Source organism: Drosophila miranda, chromosome XR (assembly GCF_003369915.1).
Source record: "Drosophila miranda strain MSH22 chromosome XR, D.miranda_PacBio2.1, whole genome shotgun sequence".
NCBI classification, from domain to species: Eukaryota; Metazoa; Arthropoda; class Insecta; order Diptera; family Drosophilidae; genus Drosophila; species Drosophila miranda.
The window spans coordinates 32,806,429-32,826,997 of NC_046674.1; positions in this window are offsets into that span (position 1 = coordinate 32,806,429).

A 20,569-nucleotide genomic window follows, 5' to 3' on the forward strand; every position below is an offset into this window, starting at 1 on the left:
AATTTAATTTTCAATATACATACATGCTTCTACTCACAGTTCGTCAGACTTGTTAAATACCCAGGTGTTGTATCTAAGATTTCTTGATCTTCTTAATTCGCTCATTTTCTGCCTTCGTTTTGCTTTAAAACAAGCAATTGAAAAATTAAACGAATATTTATCACGCTGTATAATAACGAAGCAACCAAGTCAGCTGTATTTGTTTGCCAAAACCGATAAGAAAATTAAACATATCTATGCCAAGAATGTGTGAAAACGGGAGCACCTAAAAACGAAACGTTTTGGCTGAAAACGTAATACGCAAAAGTAAGTGAAAACCGGTGCCTGCCTGAATATTTGCATACCGACATAAGAATTAGCGCACCCTGCAAATGTAGATTATTGTTTCGATATTATTCTGGTCTGATGAGCTCGTGAGATGGCTCAAAGGGGGCCTAGCTGAGGCCACCGGACGGGTCGCAGGTTGCGGATAGCGAACGACCTACCTATATACAGGTCATATAGGTAGGTCAGCTGCGAATAAGCGGACATCCCTAGGGAGAGTACCGAAAATAAGCAGCCCCGGACAGCCAGCGGGTGTTCGCGAAGTAGCAACACTGACGATGCGCTTGTGGTGCCGCCTCGTATAAGTAGCTCACACACTCCCCTATCCCTACACACTACCTACCCACATCCCAACCCCCACATTCAGCTCACACCGGGCCGGACTAAGAGTGTTATTCGACCCGTGCCGAGAGTCAGCCTGGCTGGGGGCCCGGTATATAAAACTAGCCCAGTCGTTAACGGAGAGCTCAGGGACTTGGCAGCCCCTGTTCTAAGTATGCCTTATCCGGGCAACGTGGATCTCTGCCCGGACGGACCGTACCCCTTCTCTGCAGCTCGTGGGAAAAGAATGGAAGATATGAAAAACAAACAAAATGAGTCTGGCACTCCCCAAATGCCAACAGGGAGCAATCCCAAACAGGGGAAGGCAGCGGCCCAAAGGCCTGGCCCAACCCGCAAATCAGCAGTGAAAACCTGCGCGGCGGAAGATGCTAGGGAGAGCCCAAAGGGGTCCCATCCCGGTGTCGGGGTGGGTGGTGAATTGGCTCCCAAAACCGATACCTTGGCAGAGTGGCTATGCAATCCTGCGGCTGCTCTGCCTGCTGGTAAAGTGGCGGGTGATGAGTCACCATCTACTAGTGTCCAAGCCAAATCTTTTACATATGCCGATAGAAGGAGTGCTGGCAATATACTCCGTCGGCAGAACGCAAGCCAGATGTCCAGCCCGACGGACAAATGGATAAAGAAGGTTGAGTGGGCCTCGAAGGTGCTGCCGAACTTTGGCAAGGAAGCACCGAAGAAGGAAGCCCCTCAGCCAAAAAGGCAGCGCTCGCAAGAGACTCCTGGGCCAACACCGAAGCGCTCCAGAGTACTGCCGAACACATCGTTCGCGCAGATTGCCAGAGAAAGGACGCTGATTGGCGTCCTGGACAAAGGCAGCGCGGACTCCCGGGTACCTAGAAACCAGTGGAAGTGGGTGGAAGCGGCACTGGCCGACCGCTGCTTCGAGCTGCTGGAAAAGCAGCCTGGACCCCCCCCGTCCGCAAAGACATGGGCTGGTACCAGGGCTGCATAAAAATCGTAGCCTGTGAAGACGAGCGCTCCGTACAGCTGTACAAAGCATCGGTAGCGCAAGTCGGGGAAGTCTACCCAGGGGCGAAGCTCGTCGCTGTAGACTAGAGCGAAGTGCCCAGTAGACCAAGGGCAAGAGTCTGGGTGCCCGCCTCCATGAAGGAGCCGGAACGCATCCTTAAAATGTTGCAAAGATGCAACCCCCACCTCCCAACAGCAGACTGGAAGGTGGTCAAAGTTGAGACGACACAGGGCCCCACACACCAGGCGGTGGTCGTACTCAACAAAGAGTCGCTGGCACCGATTGAGGCTGCCAAAGGCGAGCTCAATTTTGGGTTCACCTCTGTGACCGTAAAGGTCTACACGTCGGATGCAGCGGCCGGGGCACGTCCTGTCGACAAGCCAGTCGAGCAGGACGCTGCCTCGGAGATCGAAGCACCCGACGATCACACAGAGACAGATCCAGAGGGCTACTCCACCGATGGCACGCTGAGATGCGACTTCGAGGCGATGTGTTGCCACGAGGAAGTCGAGGACGATCCGGATGCCGACATTACAGTGGTGGAGAACACTAAGGATGTCCTTGAGGCTCCTTCAGATCAATCTCCACCACTGTAAAGCAGCATCCGCTGCTCTTATACTCCGCCTCGAAGAGAGCGGAGCAGACGTAGCCCTGATCCAGGAACCTTGGATAGTCGGAGACAAGGTTTGTGGACTAGGGTCGAAGGAGTACAAGATAATTGTAGCTCAACATGAAGGTAAAACCCGCACCTGCATTCTCGCCAGAAAGCACCTTAATTTCTTTCTGCTCCATAATTATAGCGATAGCGACAACACGGCGGCAAGCCTAGAGCTGAAAGGGACACATCTAAGGCTGATGTCGTCCTACATGGCCCATGAGGAAAACGATCCTCCCAACGACCTTGTTCGCAAACTAGCCAGCGACAGCGAGAGGTCGGACATAGACCTATTAATAGGTTGCGATGCCAACGCTCACCACACTCAATGGGGGAGCTAGAACACAAATGTAAGGGGTGAGTCACTTTTCAGCTTCATTCTTAACTAAAATCTCTTTATTTGTAATCGGGGCAACGACCCCACTTTTATAATTAAAAATCGACAGGAGGTTATTGACATCACCTTAGTGTCTCCCAACCTGCTAGACATAGTCAAGAGTTGGCAAGTCCTTGATGACCACTCTTTCTCTGACCACAGATACATCGAGACCACACTATCCCTCGAGTGTCCGAAACCTAAGGACTATATTAATCCCAGGAAAGCCAACTGGGAAAAATATAGCTCAGCCCTGGAGGACTTACTCCCCTCCAAAGCACCATCATGCCCGGACACAAAAGACGACCTAGATCGCTTAGTGTACAGGTTCACAGAAGCATGCAACAAAGCCTTCGCGGCAGCATGCCCCTCTAGCAAACCTAGGGGGAAAAAGAAACCCCCCTGGTGGTCAAAACAAATAGACATCCTATGTAAAAGCTGCAGGACCCTCTTCAACAGGGCCAAAAGCGCGAACGAGGATAGCCACTGGGCAGACTACAAAATCAGTCTGTCACTATATAAAAAGGAAATAAGGAAAGCAAAAAGGGCCTCTTGGAAAAAATTTTGCTCGGAAATTGAGGAAACGTCAGAGGCCGCAAGGCTTCGCAAGATTCTCTCAAAAACTAACCCCTCGGTAGGGTATCTTAAAAGGAATGACGGCACGTGGACTAACTCCAGTGAGGAGTCCCTGCACATTCTACTAGACACGCATTTCCCAGGGTGCACAACCATCGAGACGGTACATCTCCCAGGAGAGGGACCGGTAACCTCGATAGGCATAATAAGCTGGGCAATAAACAGCTTCAACCCGTTCAAATCGCCAGGCCCAGACCAGGTAATCCCGGCCCAACTTCAGAAGGCCGGGGATACGGCCATCAACTGGCTACAAGGTATCTTCAGGAAGATACTGGCTGTGGGTACAATCCCGCGAACATGGCTTAATGCAAAGATAGTCTTCATTCCCAAAGCAGGAAAAGCCTCGCACTCAACTGCAAAAGACTTTAGACCAATCAGCCTATCGTCCTTCCTCCTCAAAACCTTTGAGAGACTCGTTGGGCTGCAACTGAGGACAACTATACACCCTCAGTTGCTGTCAGGCGCACAGCATGCCTACCGGAAAGGAAAATCCACGGAAACGGCTCTTCATGAAGTGATCTCAGCGGTAGAGAAATCTCTGCATCACAAAGAGTGCTCACTCATAGCCTTTCTCGATATTGAGGGAGCTTTCAACAACGTTGTACCGGGCGCCATTACAGAAGCCCTGACTGACCTGGGGGTGGACCGTCACTTGGTGATGCTCATTGATCAATTGCTCACATGCAGGACGGTGACATCATCGATGGGATCGTCCGCCCAGTCAAGGTATGTCAACAGAGGCACCCCGCAAGGTGGTGTCCTGTCTCCTCTTCTGTGGAACATAGCAGTCAACAAGATTCTATGTGACCTAGAAGGGGGGGGCTGCAAAGTCGTGGCCTATGCGGACGACGTTGCTATTATCTTCTCGGGGAAATACCCACAAACACTGTGCGACTTAATGACCGCAAAGCTAGCGCAACTGTCGGATTGGACAGAATCGCGCGGTCTGGGAGTAAATGCCTCAAAAACGGAACTCGTATTATTCACAAATAAATACAAGGTCCCGCCCCTCAACCCTCCAATACTACAAGGATGCAGGCTCTCCTTTAGCGACAGTGCCAGTTACTTAGGGTTGGTAATTGACAAGAAGCTTAACTGGAACCTGAATGTCAAAGACAGAGTGAAGAAGGCAATGACTGCACTCTACACATGCAAAAAAGCTATTGGGCTAAGATGGGGTATGATCCCAAGCATAGTCCAATGGATATATCAAGCTATAGTTAGACCAATACTACTCTACGGAGTTACGGTGTGGTGGCCGGCCCTATCAAAAAGGGCGAGCACCAAGCAACTGGGCAAAGTCCAGCGGAATGCCGCCCTATGTATCAGCGGAGCTCTTCGCACCACCCCAAATGATGCGCTAAATGCCATCCTATGCCTACAGAGCCTTGACCTCGCAGGAAAGGAACGGGCAGAAGCAGCAGCAGTACGTCTAAGAGACTCAGATCAATGGGTGACACAGTGCATAGGTCACTCAGCCATATTAAATAATAGCAGTACCGTCCTCTCAAAAACAGACTACCAAGTTCCAAGAGAGTACACAGTCACTCCCTTCGACACAATCATCCCTCACAGAGACGAATGGCTCGAGGGACTCCCAGGCCCAGATAGGGCCATTAACATCTTCACAGATGGATCAAAGCTGGACGACAGAGTCGGAGGGGGAATTTACTCTGAACAGCTAAACATAAGGCATTCCTTCAGGCTCCCAGATCATTGCAGTGTCTTTCAAGCGGAAGTCATAGCAATCAGGGAGGCTCTAGACTGCCTACAAGCGGCTGCCATTACGGCAACCAAGCTAAACATTTATAGCGACAGCCAGGCTGCGATTAAATTCGCTAAGTGCGATTTCCTCGAGCTCGGCCACTGTGGCAGACTGCCGCAAATCTCTGCACGAGATGGCTCAGCATTTTGCTATTAGCCTGATTTGGGTCCCGGGCCACCGGGACATCGAGGGCAACTGTATAGCGGACGAACTGGCCAGATCCGGCACTACAATCCCCCTTCTCCAAGACAAGGAGGATATCTGTATGCCAATGGCCACCTGTAAGCTCATTATAAAAGAGCAATACAAGCGACTAACGAACGATATGTGGCAAATAGTGCCACGATGTCGCACAACTCGGCAAACATGGCCGACCATGGACATGAAGCGCACCTCCGAGCTCCTCAAGATAAGCAGGAAAAGGCGCAGCGTAGTCATACGTTCCCTCACGGGACACTGGCTAATAGGGCTGTAGAGACGAGGAAGAGGAGGAGACAGTGGAACATCTGTTCTGCTCCTGCCCAGCTCTCAGCAGAAGAAGGCTACAGCACCTGGGCTCAGCCTTTCTACACGACATCTCAGAGATGTCCAAACTATGTCCCAGGAGGATAGCGAACTTTGTGAGAGCATCTGGATGGGATAATTGCTGACAGGAAGTCTCACAACGCAGGAAGGATGATCCTATGCGGTATCACAACGGGCCAAATCCGGCCTAAGTGTGACGGGTTCCGAGCGAGCCCGGCAGCCGCCTCAACCTAACCTTCGATATTATAGACCGATCAAGCGAAAATGGCTGAATTGTAGAATTTTAAAATGCCCTGTTGCTATACTACATATGTGGATACATGTATATTTACTATGTTCTGTACAGAGCCGCTCAACTGAGTAGATTCAACAATTTTCAAAAGTCAAACCGTTATATATTTTTAACCACCTTACCGACTTATATTAAATACATTTTTCTTGCATTGATTAATTCATTGTTAATATAGCAAGAGAGTTTGTGGTTTTCAGGACACGTTTTTAAAGGCTATTTATTAATTCTTTCAAAAACAATACCAAAAATTCCTTTTTATTCTAGCTCAACTGAATAGGTTCAATTGCATTATTGCATTTTGAAGTCTATATCGCTTAATAAATGACGGCATTTACAAATGAGTATTCGGGTATATTAGATTTGTGGTGAAAATAACGTCCAGAAGGAAACGTTTCCGAGCCCATAAAAAATATATATTCTTGATCAGCATCAATAGCCGAGTCGATTGAGCCCTGTCTGTCTGTCCGTCTGTCCGTCCGTCCGTCTGTCCGTCGCTATTAGCGCCTAGTGCTCAAAGACTATAAGAGCTAGAGCAACGACATTTTATATCCGGACTGCTGTGATATGTCACTGTTACAAAAATATTTCAAAACTTCGCCCCGCCCACTTCCGCCCCCACAAAGAGCGAAGATCTGTGGCATCCACAATTTTAAAGATATGAGAAAACAGAAAACGCCGAATCGTAGAGGATGACTATATCTTCTAGAATGCAAACGAGATCTGAACGAGATCGTATAATTATTATAGCCAGAATCAAGAGAACAATTTCATTCTTTCTCCCTCTGTCTCTCTTTAACACACAGGTTTCATGGTCGGCTTTTCCTATTGCAAAATATGAGTTCCTGGATCTCAGAGACTATACAAGCTAGAGCAACCAAATTTTTGATCCACACTCCTGTGATATCGGACCTTGACGAGTTAGTTTCAAAATATCGCCACACCTTCCGCCCCCACAAAAGACGAAAATCTGTGGCATCCACAATATTGAAGATACGAGAAAACTAAAAACGCACAATCATAGAGAGTGACCATATCTATCAGATTGCTGAATCTGAATCGCTGAATCAGATCGGATCATTTTTATAGCGAAAAGGAACAAATCAATTTGCAGTGGCTACGCAGCGCCCGACGTCACGCTCAGACTGATTTTCTGTCTCTTTCGCACGCACTCTTTGTCGTATCGTTTAATATTAGCGGCGTCTGCCGGAGGAGAGCCATACTGACTAAGTATCGGGTATAAATGTAGAGTTGCGGTCACCGCAGCAACTCACAACGTTTCCCCTCGTTTTTTGTTTTTTTTTGTAAAATTGGTCGCGGAAAGCATTTAAACGACTTTGAAAAAGTTCAAATAAAGTGTTATATAAATTCTGGCCTAAATCAGCGGGAAATCGCTAAAACAGTCGGACGAAGCCAATGTGTAATTGGCAACTTTATTCGTAGTGAAGCAACGTATGCAAAAATATGAAAGGAGGGTCTCAGCACACGACAACACCAGCAGACAGACGTCTTATAATTAGAACTTCTTCAAATTCCAAGCGTTCAGCAGCCAAAATCAGGGAAGAATGCGGTGTAAATACACGTTTGGCAACTTTTAAACGCATTATTCGGAGTGCAAAACGTTTGACGAGATCGAAGATAATAAAAACGAGGGGGAACTTTGTGAGCGCCATGGTTACAATAATAATACGATCTGGTTCAGATTCTGCAGTCTAGAAGATATAGTCATTCTCTACGATTCTGCGTTTTTGGTTGATGCTGATCAAGAATATATATCGATCAATGTTCTCGAAAATTACTACAAGTCCCTAAAAGATCGAATATATGAAGTAATATCAAGCCAAGTTGGGACTACCAAATGCTAACTTATACTTCGGAGTTATTTTTTTATGTTAAAATCAGCAACAGATGTGCTTTTTGAATTTTTAAATTCCTGAATCTATCCAGTTGATCTAGAAAAAATAGGCATTTTTTGTAATTTTTTTGATAAAATTAATAAAAAGCCTTTAAAAACGTGTCCTGGAAATCACAAACTTTCTTGCTATATTAAAAATGAATCTATCTATACAAAAAAATGTATTGCATATAAATCGGTAAGTTTGTTAAAAAGATATAGCGGTTTGACTTTTGAAAATTGTTGAAAATATTCAGTTGAGCGGCACTGTATTTAGTTTTTATTGTTGCGGGCAGTGCAGGGCCATCTTTTCTTATTGATTACTAAGACCATCCAAGAAACGTTTGATTACACCCGGTACTCGAGAGTATAGGGGTATATTAAATTTGTGGTGAAAGTGGATGTGTGTAACACCCAGTAGGAAGCGTATGGAGAAAAGTTTATATGTTTTTGGTCAGCATCAATAGCCGAGTTGATTTAGCCATTTCTGTCTGTCTATCCGTCTTGCTTGACGCCTAGTTCTCAGAGACTATAAGAGCTAGAGCAACCAAATTTTTTACCCGCACTTATTTGATATATGTAACACTGTTACAAGTGTATTTCGCCTCGCCCCCTTCCGGGCCGAAAGATTGACCATCTGTGGAATCCACAATTTACGAGATACGAGAAAATTGAAAACACAGAATCGTTGAGAATTACCAAATATAGGGGATCTTATTTTAGCTAGAAGGAACTAATATTATTGCAGTGGCTGCGCAACGCCTTTCATGGGCTTGCTCATTCCCTCTCTTTCTCTCTCAATATGTAAAATGTAAAAATGTAAAGAAAAATGGAAACAGATCAAATTAGATTTATAAACATCACTCCCCCAGGCTACCGCCTGAACCTAACCTAACCTAACATCTCCCGAACGGTTCAATCGATGTTTATGAAACTTTTCTTTGCAAAAAATCGGACCTCGCAAATAACGGTTGACACTTTCGGAGTGAAAAACGAAGGGGAACGTTGTGAGTTGCTGCGGAGACCGCAACTGTACATTTATACCCGATACTTAGTCAGTATAGCTCTCCTCCGGCAGACGCCGCTAATATTAAACGACACGACAAAGAGTGCGTGCGATAGAGACAGAAAATCAGTCATTGATTTGATTTGTTCCCTTTGGCTATAAAAATTCGATCTGATCCAGATTCAGCAATCTGATAGATATGGTCAATCACTATCACTGTGCGTTTTTAGTTTTCTCGTATCTTCAATATTGTGGATGCCATAGATTTTCGTCCTTTGTGTTGTCGGAAGGGGGTGGGGCGAAATTTTGAAACACACTTGTAGCAGTGAGCTCTCTACAGTGAGCAAAAAGAAATACATTTGTAACAGTGAGCTCTGCAGTGAAAAATTACAAATAGTTTTGTAACCGTGACTAACTGTAGAGCTCAGTCAGTTCTAATAGTCTCTGAGATTTTCGTCCTTTGCGGGGGCGGAAGGGGGTGTGGCGAAATTTTGAAACAAACTCGTCAAGGTCCGATATCACAGGAGTGTGGATGAAAAATTTGGTTGCTCTAGCTTTTATAGTCTCTGAGATCTAGGCGCTAATGTTTTGCGCTAAGCAAAGCCGGCTATGATACGTGTGTGTTAGAGAGAGACAGGGCGAGCACTAGGCGCTAATAGCGACGGACAGACGGACGGACGGACAGACGGACAGACAGACAGGGCTCAATCGACTCGGCTATTGATGCTGATCAAGAATATATATACTTTATGGGGTCGGAAACGATTCCTTCTGGACGTTACACACATCCATTTTCACCACAAATCTAATATACCCCAATACTCATTTTGTGTATCGGGTATAAAAACAACTCTTTATCGACACATTGAGAAAAGAGACAGAAAAGTACGGACCAAATATGTTTTTCCTCAGGTACCGATATTTACACGTCTCTTTGATGTAAGCAAACGGCAAAAGTATCTTTTGCCTATGTATGCGTCCTTGTGAGTGTGGTGCCTATGTCAACGATCACTTGCCAGTGCAGACAATATATACTATATTAATGGGGCAAAATGCAGTTGAATTTCTAACGGGTATTATTACCTTTATTATCATCACATTTCTTCTTCATCATCTGTCTTCAGATTGGAGACAATTTTGCAAATCTCTAAAAATATTATTATTATATAAAGATAATAAATAAATAAAACTAGGTATTAACACAGTATGGGGCGATAACTTCTGAGGCCTTAAGCTTACTAGAGTAAACTTATATATTATACTCTGTATACAGGGTGTTACGAACCTTTGTTTTCTTCGGGGCAAGACCGGCTAGCCAGTCATCCCAGGGCTGGGTACTTCCCAAGCCCTCAGGTCGCACAATATACCAACTAATTGGACATCTCGAACAAATTGAAACAACAAAAGTAACCGACAAAAAAAAACTGCAAACGGACTCTACTCGACAAACAACATTACAGTAACTTCCTTCAACACAGACGTGGACCAGGTCGAGGTGTCGATGTTTTTACCCCTGACGTACCCACCCTACCTGAGATCTGAATAACAACGTTTTGGATCTCCCTGCCATGTGCAGCAGCCTTACCCTCTCGTTGCTGTGGCTCCTCTTCCCCCCATATGAAACGCTTAGCAATTCATTTTTTTCGTTATAATTTTCACTTCAATTTCCTACTTTTACACGGTATCATCGCTACACTAAGCCTGCCTATTCATACCCCCCTCATCTTATCACTACGGGCGGTTAATAAATAAATAGATAAATAGAAATAATGAATATAATAAATATAAATAAGTTACATATTGATATAATATGGACGGACTTAAATTAGGGGATTAACATATACATATAAATGGAGACGTCTAACAAAAATAAATAATGGGAGTAAATAAGTTAATTGATGATTTTTTTTTTTCTCCCTAAATGGGCGAGGGACCCGCACTACGTGGCCAGGATAGTTTCTTCGAGACCAGCAAAACCAAGCCAGAATGGCGGAGCTGTGACATATTCCCTATGGATTTGCCAACAAAAAGAATAAATTTGGGGTTTCTTTACTCCCCCTTTGGAGCGGACTCACTCTTGTGCTTTTTGGGTCTACTTTCCGTCCCGCTGGTCAGCTCTAAAGTTCCTGGTGTTTCACTGATCTCGATCCCCTGGAATCACAGATTTATTTATCTTTTATCGGGTGATGGCCACTACTCCATCCTCATCCCACTCACTTTTTCTTTCAAAACTAAAAAAATCACTAGATCACTATGTCCGGCGCGCATGCTCCTCCGTTGCGGGAATTTCTTTCTCTCAACCCCCTCTTGGCTTAGCTGCTCTGTTTAATGCTCCCGGGCCGCTGATCTCCATCGCTCTCTCTTCTATCGCCCTTAAACTAGGTTCAAGGGCATGGCCTGATTCGGGCTGCTGGCGGCTCTCTTTTCTTTGGGGTATGGGTGAGTTGGCTTCGGGATTCCGTAATGGGATGAGATCGGAAATCTTCTCTCAATCACAATCCGATTCTCTTTCGTAGTGATCAGACGTGTTTTTGTTTTGCGCTCCGAATTTTTTCCTTTTGTTTTGAATAAACAGCCGGTGTTTTCCTAACTAAATTCTAATTATACTTTCTAACCAGACAACAATCTGGAAACCTATTCTATTACGCGAGTGCATGCCTTTTGATTTGTGTTAAAACATTATTTAACTTTTTATTTTTCGGCGTCGGCTTGTGCTTGTGCTTGTGTTTGTGTTGTTGCAGTGAGTGAGTACGCATTACATTGCATTGCAGTCCGCTCTCGTCTGGTAGCTTTTGTTGTTTTATCACTCTCTCGCTATCACCTCAACTTCAATAACTGTTCTTTCTCTCTCGCTCTTTAAACTTTCTGAGCAATAGCGCTCTCTGCTTAGTAGCTCTCGCTATAACCGCTCTCCACTCTGCTCTCTTTTTTTACCAATTCCGCTTTGAGCGTTGTCTGGCACATTGGTCTGATACCAATTTGTTTTGCAAATAATAGTAAATAAATAAATAATAAAATGGAATACGCTGTGGTCTGTGCCAAAAAAAGCTGTAAGAAGCAGATCACCCACGATCAGCCGAATGTCCCCTGCTGGCTCTGCGACAGCGTAGTGCACGCAAAATGCGCTGGATTTTCTGGCCTCGTGAGTGATGCTATAGCCAAACGTAATGGCTTGCATTACAGTTGCGAGGCATGCCGTGCGGTGGAGAAAGACATGGTGGCTTTTATGAGGCAGACGCGGAGTGGCTTTAAGGAGCTGACCGTTGGTTTTAAAAACCAATACGATCGGCTCCTAGCCATGGAGGCTCAGTTTAGCGGTTTAAAACTGCTGAATGAGTCTCCGAGGCGCAAAAAGGTCACTCCGCGGGATCTGCAATTGCCAACCGTCACTCAGCCGTGCGCCGCCGAAAAACTGACTCCGACCACTCCAAGTGTGCAGCAGTTGATCTCGTTTGCCACTCCAAGGGCAACGACAGCTGCTGGCGATGCAGATTCGGTAGCCGAATTCATCGCCTCGGAGAATGTGCAGCCAAGTACGTCTGCAGCGTCCGTGTCCGTGGTGTCCGCAAGTTCGCTAGTTGTCCCGTCTATCCCGATCCCACCAGTAAATAGACGTTCCGGACCTCCGGATATTGCCACCACAGGTACTAGGCCTGTGGTGACTAAACCACTGGTGGGAGTCCCACCAAAACGACAAGTTTTTGTTTCACGGCTGGCCCCTGACCTCAAATCTAATGATGTAATTGCTTTTATTCAAAGCAAAATAAAAGCCTTGGGCTTAAAGGTGTAGAAATTTAACTTCTCTTATGCCAGGGAGATAGCCTCGTTTAAGATAAGCATCTCCCCAACTCAATTTGACACCATTTGCTCCGCCAAATTTTGGCCGGAGCATTTGGTGGTGAAGGAGTTTAAGGCTAAGAAGAAGAATAGGCCCCCCATATCCCTTCCAAATCTTTCCAGTGTGCCACCCTCAACCTCAACTTCCTCTTCCTCAACTTCCCGTCTTGCTTCCACCTTTCCAAAAAACTAACTTCTCTTTTAGTAACCTATCAGAATGTAGGAGGCTTGCGTAGTAAGCTCAGCATTCTTTTCCGGGATAGTGTTGCATTTGCTTCCCACGTTATTGTGTTTACTGAAACCTGGTTAAAGCCGGACATTCTTAGTTCCGAGGTTTTGGCAGGTCGGTACACAACTTTTAGAAAGGACCGTTCGTCTCGACGTGCAGGAGGGGTTCTAATTGCAGTGGACTCTTACTTCACGTCAGAACACTTCACAGTCCAAGTTCAACAGGAGCTGGAATTCCTGTGTGTAAAACTGATTCTTCCCGCTTTCGCTATATTCATTACTTGCTCGTATATCCCACCTTCTTCGGATATTTCAATTTATGAGCAGCACTTGTCCGCTTTAACCGCTGTTTCTTCCTCGCTATCTGATAAAGATCGTATGATAGTTCTTGGTGACTTCAACTTGCCAGGAACTGTTTGGTCTTCGGTAAACGAGTCTAGTATCCTAGTGCCCATGTCACGACATGACTTTGTGGACGGCTTGCTTGACCTATCCCTGTCTCAAGTCAACCATGTGAAAAATTCCTTGGGTCGATTGCTTGATCTGTGCTTTGTATCGGATCCGACCATAGTGTTGTTAACCCGAGCCCTTCCGCTCACTATACCTGAAGACGCCTACCACCCTACTTTCGAGGTGACGCTAGATATAGGACCAACTGTATTGGATCGGTCGAGTAGGCTGCCCGAACGTGTCCGCTGCTTTCGTAAAGCCGAGTTTGCGAAGCTTAATAACCTCATTAGGGATTTTGATTGGTCCGCTTTGTACTTGTGCACTGATATCATAAAAGGCACAAACATTTTTTACAATGCTCTTGGCACATTTTTCGATTCTTGTGTCCCGCTTTCTTGTCCGACTAGATCTGGAAAACCCCCATGGTTTACCAAAGAGTTATCCAGTCTAAAAAACTTAAAATCAAGACTTTATAAAAAATTTCAAGAAGTGGGTTCTCCTACTTCTCACTCTCGCTATGTATTAGCTCGGTCAAACTTTTCAGTTCTTAATGCTCAATGCTATAAGAACTACCTATCTCGATGCAGGATACGTTTTTCTCAGGACCCTAAACAGTTTTACAGCTTCGTAAACAGTAAGCGTAGAACGTCCGCACACCCATCCTCGCTATCATTTTGTAATACGTCGGCAAATAATGATCAGGCAATTGCCGATCTTTTCGACCAATTTTTCCAAACAACCTATTCTGAGGAAAGCTACTATGGTCATCCGTACCCATACGGTTTACCGAGGTCGAACGGCATTTTCAGTCCCTTGTTAAATGAATTTTCTTTACTTCATGATCTTCGACTAGTTAAGCCGGTGTTTTCACCGGGTCCAGACGGGGTTCCAGGTTTTGTACTCAGGTACTGCGCCGAGGCTCTGTGTGGACCTTTGCTTAAACTATTCACCCTGTCCATTGATTCTTCTTGCTTCCCCCCGATCTGGAAGGAATCGTTTATAATTCCTCTCCAAAGTTATCCGCTATTCCTAAAATGTTTGAGAAGGTTTTAACTCCGCACTTGCAACATCTCTGCAAGTCACTTATATCTCCAACTCAGCATGGATTTAGAGACTTTCAAGGTAACTTACAGACGGATGTTATTTACACCGACTTTAGTAAAGCATCTCAGTATCAACGCGGACAAGACGGACCTCATCCTCTTTACCAAGAGGTACAAGGTACCGATATGGACCCCCCCGAAGATCAATCAAACTAGGCTAACCCCAAAAACACAAGTCAAATACCTGGGCACAGTACTGGATAGTAAACTGGCATGGAAACCCAATGTATTGGAAAGGGTGAAGAAGGCCACCATTGCGCTTTATGCATCCAAGAAGATGCTCAGCAGCACATGGGGCCTATCTCCGGCTCTGATGCATTGGATTTACATCTCGGTGGTGCGACCAACTCTGCTGTATGGAGTCTTAGTGTGGTGGCAAGCTACTGGAAAGAAAACGTATCATAAGCTTATGGAAAGGACTCAGCGACAGGCTTTGCTCTGTATTACAGGGGCGCTGAGGTCAACCCCAACAAAAGCACTCGAAACCCTACTTGGAATCGAACCCCTAGACATCCACGCCCGTCTGACTGCAGGAAAGGCAGTACAACGCCTCATCGCTTCAGGAAATATGTCGCCACAAGAATACGGGCATAGTTCAATTGGAAGGGAAATGAACAGATCAACTGATTACATGACCCCCCAAACATGCCTCGACGTAAAAACAACTGCATCCTTGGGACCTGAAGACTGGAAAATCGGAAGAGACCAAACGGAGCACCTCAATATATATACGGACGGCTCCAAGATGGACGGAGGAGTAGGAGCGGGCCTATACTGTACAGACCCTGAGATAAGGCTGTCATATAAGCTACCGGACCATTGTAGCATATTCCAGGCAGAGGTTTTTGCCATCAGGAAAGCAGCGGAAGTCGCTCTTCTCACTGAAAGAGCACACGATGCGGTCAACCTATTCGTCGACAGCCAAGCGGCGATAAGATCCATGCAGTCGTCCGCAGTCAGTTCCAGAAATGTCTTGGCGAGCAGGGAGGCACTAGATACCCTAAGCACGACAAAGTCAGTGCGGATCTACTGGATTCCCAGCCACCAGGGCATCGAAGGGAACGAGACGGCGGACGTACTAGCTAAGGAAGGCGTCGGGCTGGCGAATACGAGAACCGAGAACGTGCCTGTCTCCCTCAGAACGCTGCAAAGCGATCTAGAAAAGCAGGCCGGATCACAAACCGAATGTAGGTGGAGGAGTACCACCGCCTGCAGAACCTCGAAAATCATGTGCAAGGAACGCAATGACAAACTCAGCCACTACCTGCTGCACCTACCACGGAAGGACTGCAGATTATTAGTGGGAATATTAACGGGCCATTGCCTGGCTGCGGCGCATGCAACAAAGCTAGGCATCACAAACAGAGACAGTTGTAGGAAATGTGACGAACCTGGGGCAACCGAAACCCTGGAACATCTCATCTGCAACTGTCCTGCTCTCTTAAGGGCAAGGAGGAAGTACCTGGGCGCCCCAGTGCTGGCATCACTGGAAGATGCCTCCAAGAGGACGCCACAGCAACTACTGGCCTATGCGAAAAATACCTCGATCCTCGAGGACTTCAAAACCCACTAAACACTGCCGCGACGGTTCATACCCCCCACCCCGGATATTCTCTCAGCTGCTCCCCGTTCCGGACTCGGATCGAGTAAACGTATCGGGCGATCTCGTCATCGAGTCCCTTGTTCAAGACTCGCACCATTTCGGGCTCAACCAAAGGTGTGGTGAGTCTAGCTGCCAGCCTGCGCATCGCTCTAAAGTACTCTTCCACAGATTCGCCAGATTGTTGTCGTCGCTCATGCAAGGTGCGTAGCCGCTCGAACTCGCCACCCACTGCTCGGAACCGGGACACCAAATCCTCGTCCTTCAAGTCCTCCCATACTTCCGGAGGCCGTTCTCGGACAAATTGCCAATACCACTCCGCCGCTTGTCCTTTGACGAGATGGTGAAAGTTGTCAAGGACCTCGTCCCACAACCGTCGGTTCTGCCTACGGAGGAACTCGACCCTGAACACGAAGTCCTGCACCGTCATCTTATTTGGGTCTCCGTCGAAGTGGATTTCCCATTCTCCAATCATCTCTCCTTTCAAATGGTGGCAGATCTGTTGGACCTCCGCCGTCTCCTGATGTCTCCCGTCTCTGCCTTCCAGCACCTGGATCCAGGTCCGCATCGCCTATTCCTCGGCGCCAGTTCTGGCTCAACCTCGCCGGCTTCCTTGGAGCCGACTGGGAATTCCATGCGTCATCGTCCTTGGACCTTTTTGGAATGGTCCCTGTGTTCGGCTTCTGCCTGAGGTGAGCTAGAGGCTGCTGATCGCCATTATTATCCTTGATTTCATTCTGGTCTCTTTCCAATCTCAGGTCTTGGATCAATTCCTCGTTCTGGCGCAGAGGCGCCATCACCTCTGTTATGGCCCCCATCAGCTCCATAAAGCCACGATGGATCTCCTCCTGCAGCGTCTTACTCAGGGTATCTGCCATGCTGCCTCTCCACGTCTCCTGTGCTTGCGCTATGGCGACATTTACTCCTGAGAGAATCTCGGAGGGCAGTGCGTTCGATTGGCCTGGCAAATTCCAGCTGTCGTCTCCACGCCCCTCAGCGCCCTGTGTGTCACCGCCTTGCATCTGTCCTTGGAGGTTACCTGGTGGAGGAGTCCTGCGGGTCATTTTCTGTTTAGACCGCAAGTTGTACGCGCTCATCAACTTGGCCCTATATTTCCCTACCTCGAACTATCCTATTTATCTTTTTATTCACTACACTTATCTATTCTTCTTTCAGAACAATCGCCTAAACACTACCTATAACGCTAACTCACTGATCTTCAGCACAAAAACACTTAATACGGCAAAACAATAATAAGGGGGAAAGGAACCACAACTACTACTAGGGCCAACTCCGCACATGGTGTTCCACGTCTTTTCCTGTCCAACGTCTAAAACTTCGCGAGCGCTGTTGACTAATCTTATCTTCCTTGGAAGATTAAGAGTCAAGGGCGCTCACTTCCCTACAGTCGCTGTTTCCGCCTACTTCCCTACTGAATGTTCGTTACGGGATGTTGTAGCTGCTCCGAGTGCAACGCGTGGCCGACTTATGTCCCCACGGGCCACTCAGAACAAAAATCTCATTGAGAATCTACCCTCCCGACTCCATCCAGCGGTAAGCAGGGGAAGCGAAAAACAGAAATCTTTCTGACCATATCCTAACTTCGGGTATTTCTTTTTTCTTCTTCAGGTTCTCATTTTGCACACCAGGCACCGGGCCGGTTGCTAACTTGCTTGTGGATTCTCCTCTGCCAGTGCCAAACCAAATCCCCTCTTGAGATTTCCTGCTTCCCGTTGTCAGATAAGTGCCGAATCATCAAACACCAAAAAAAAACTTTTTACTTTGTGGATTTTCTTTGCATCCTCAGATCCCTCAGCGCCGTGCTTCTGTGAGCCAACTCGTCGAGTCCCTCACAGGCCACCGGAACACCGATGGACCCCAGATTGCAAAATACCACTCGAGATCTATCTTCTCTGCTGGATATTTATACTTTCTTCGACGTCTGTGTGATTCGCATCCGTACTCTCCCTCTTTGATGGTAGAGGGAGAACTGCGAGTCCACTTCCCTGTCTCAGATTGGGCGCCATTATTGTTACGAACCTTTGTTTTCTTCGGGGCAAGGCCGGCTAGCCAGCCCTGGGATGACTGGCTAGCCGGCCTTGCCCCGAAGAAAACAAAGGTTCGTAACAAGGGTTAGTTATATACGTGATTATATGTTGTGAAGGATTTTTGAGTGATCTAGGAATTTGAGGATTATATTGGAGTTTTTGTTGGTAGGCTTGGAGATGTATTGCATGGGGTCGGAGTTGTTGAATATTGAGGATCTTTATAGGGAGAGTGCGGGGCAAGAGTATATAAAGTGTCTTAAGTCTATGGATGCGTTGTGGCACAGTGGGCATGCGTTGGGTGATGTTTTATCCATATAGTGGGCATTTGTGAACCTTGTGTGACCAAGTCTCAATCTATTTATAACTTAGTGTCTTCTGTTTAGGTTGTTTAGGTTTTTGGGGGGAGGATGAGTTGAAGACAGATTGATAGTTTGTTGGTATCAGGGGGAGGTTATAGTGAGGAGGTCGGTTTGTTTTGATTGGAGTATTTGCTTAAGGAATTGGGAGATGTCGTTTGAGTTATGATTGTGGGTATATATGAGGGGTTGTTTGGAGGTAATTTTTGCTGAGGTGGTGTTTTGTAGTATTTGGATAGGGTGATGTTGGTTGATTTTAGGATGGTTGTCATGTTGAATTTATTAGTATTGGCGGTTTTCATTGGGGAGAACGGTATGAAGTTATTCTGGGATATTTGTTTGGCTCTGTCAATCCTGCTTGGCAGTCTGTGTTTTTTATTCAGTTTTTTTGCAAGGGTGTTTAGGTGGGTCCTTAGCGTGGATGAGGTTTTTAAATATTTTGCCAGTTAGAAAATCTCACTTGTTTTCTAAGGTGTACAAGTTGGCTTCAGAAAGTAGGTTGTTAGTGCGTGTGGTACGAAATGCACCCGGGGGGCCTCTTATTGCTGCATTAATCATAGTTTTTAGGCGATTTAGCTGGTGTTTGGATGCATAAATGTATTTAGGATATTATTTGAGTTTTGGGGATTTGCATAAGTGTTGTGGTGTGGCAGTTGTATTTTAAGGATGCAAGGTGTTTAATATTTTAAGCTTATTAATTTGAGAATTCCAGTTGTATCTGGAATTGAGTGTCAGGCCTAGTACGCTGAGTGAGCTGTTTTGTTGAATGGTTGTGTTGCCAGTAAGATATTTTGGTTTGGAGTTATGTTTACGATATATGTATGTGTAGGAGATAGCTTTTGTCTTTGGAGAGGACTGAGTCAGAGTGAATACACCATTTATTTATTTGATTGAGGATTATTTGGAGGTCGATTGTGGGGCTTTTCCCTTTGCTGTGTTGTATGATAAGGAGGAAGTCGTCGGCGTGTGCACTGAATTTTAATTGTTTGTGAAGGGATAATATGTCGGTATCAGAAAAGGGATAGCTGAGGGGAGGAGTTCGAAAGATTCGTGCCACTTTTCACTAGGATTTTCATGTTTGACATGAATTATTTGACATAGTGCGTCATGCGTGGGCCTACTTTCCATTTGTTGGATGACAGAGTGGATACCTATTTTGTCGAAAGACCTATTTGTCAAATAAGATTAGGGTTAGATGTTTTTTTATCGCAATGGCTTTGCTGGCTAGGTGGTCTACGTAGATTAGACTATCTAGTACCGATTTGACTCTTTTGAATCCTAGTTGGCTGTTGTGGATTAGTTTGTTATTTAAGAAAAGCCTCCACAATCTTTCTGCCATTATCCTATCGAGCGTTTTGGCTAGGCATGAATTCAGTGATATAGGATAGGATGGGATATAGGATAGGATTCTATGTCTGTTTGTGGTTTTTTTAGAATCGGGAGGACTGGTGAGAATTCTATAATTCCTTTTCGATTTCTAGTGCTGATGGAGGTAGAGTATAGTTAATAGGGTTAACAGGTCTATGTGGCTATTGTTCGTACGGAAAGTTGGGGAGAAGTTACGATCTTGAGTTTCTGACCACGTGTGGTCGAAGGAGTTGGCTATTTCAGTTTGGTTGGTTGTTACATCTCGTTTGAATTTATTCCATTTAGTGACTTTTTTTTTTAAGGTCGGTTAACTCTTTGTTCCACCAGGGAACGGTGCAGGAGAGAGAACAGATGGTGTTTTGAGGCATGGAAAGATGGTCACTTTGGATTATAATTTTTTTAATTAATGCGGCTTCCCTGTTTACGTTGTCGCTTTTTGGAGTAGTGGAGTTGAATTTGATTATGTGTTTTTGGTAATGATCCCAGTTGGCAGTTTTTGCTTTAAGGACGGTTTTGAGGTACATTTTGGGAGGAATGAGTGAGTTAGTATGCGGAAGTGGTCGCTACCGTGGAGGTCGTCTATTACTTCCCAGAGCAGCTCTGAAGCTGTAGTTGCTGATGCTGTGGAAATGTGGATCAATGTGGGCGAATGTTTTGTGCGTTGAGAAGTGGGTCATTTAAAAGAATACAATTTGAATGGTCTGGGAAAGACTTTGGATTTGATGTTGACACATACTGCGTCAAAGTCGGAGTTGAGAGGAATTTGGGTGTAGGATATGGAGTTGTGTATGAGATTA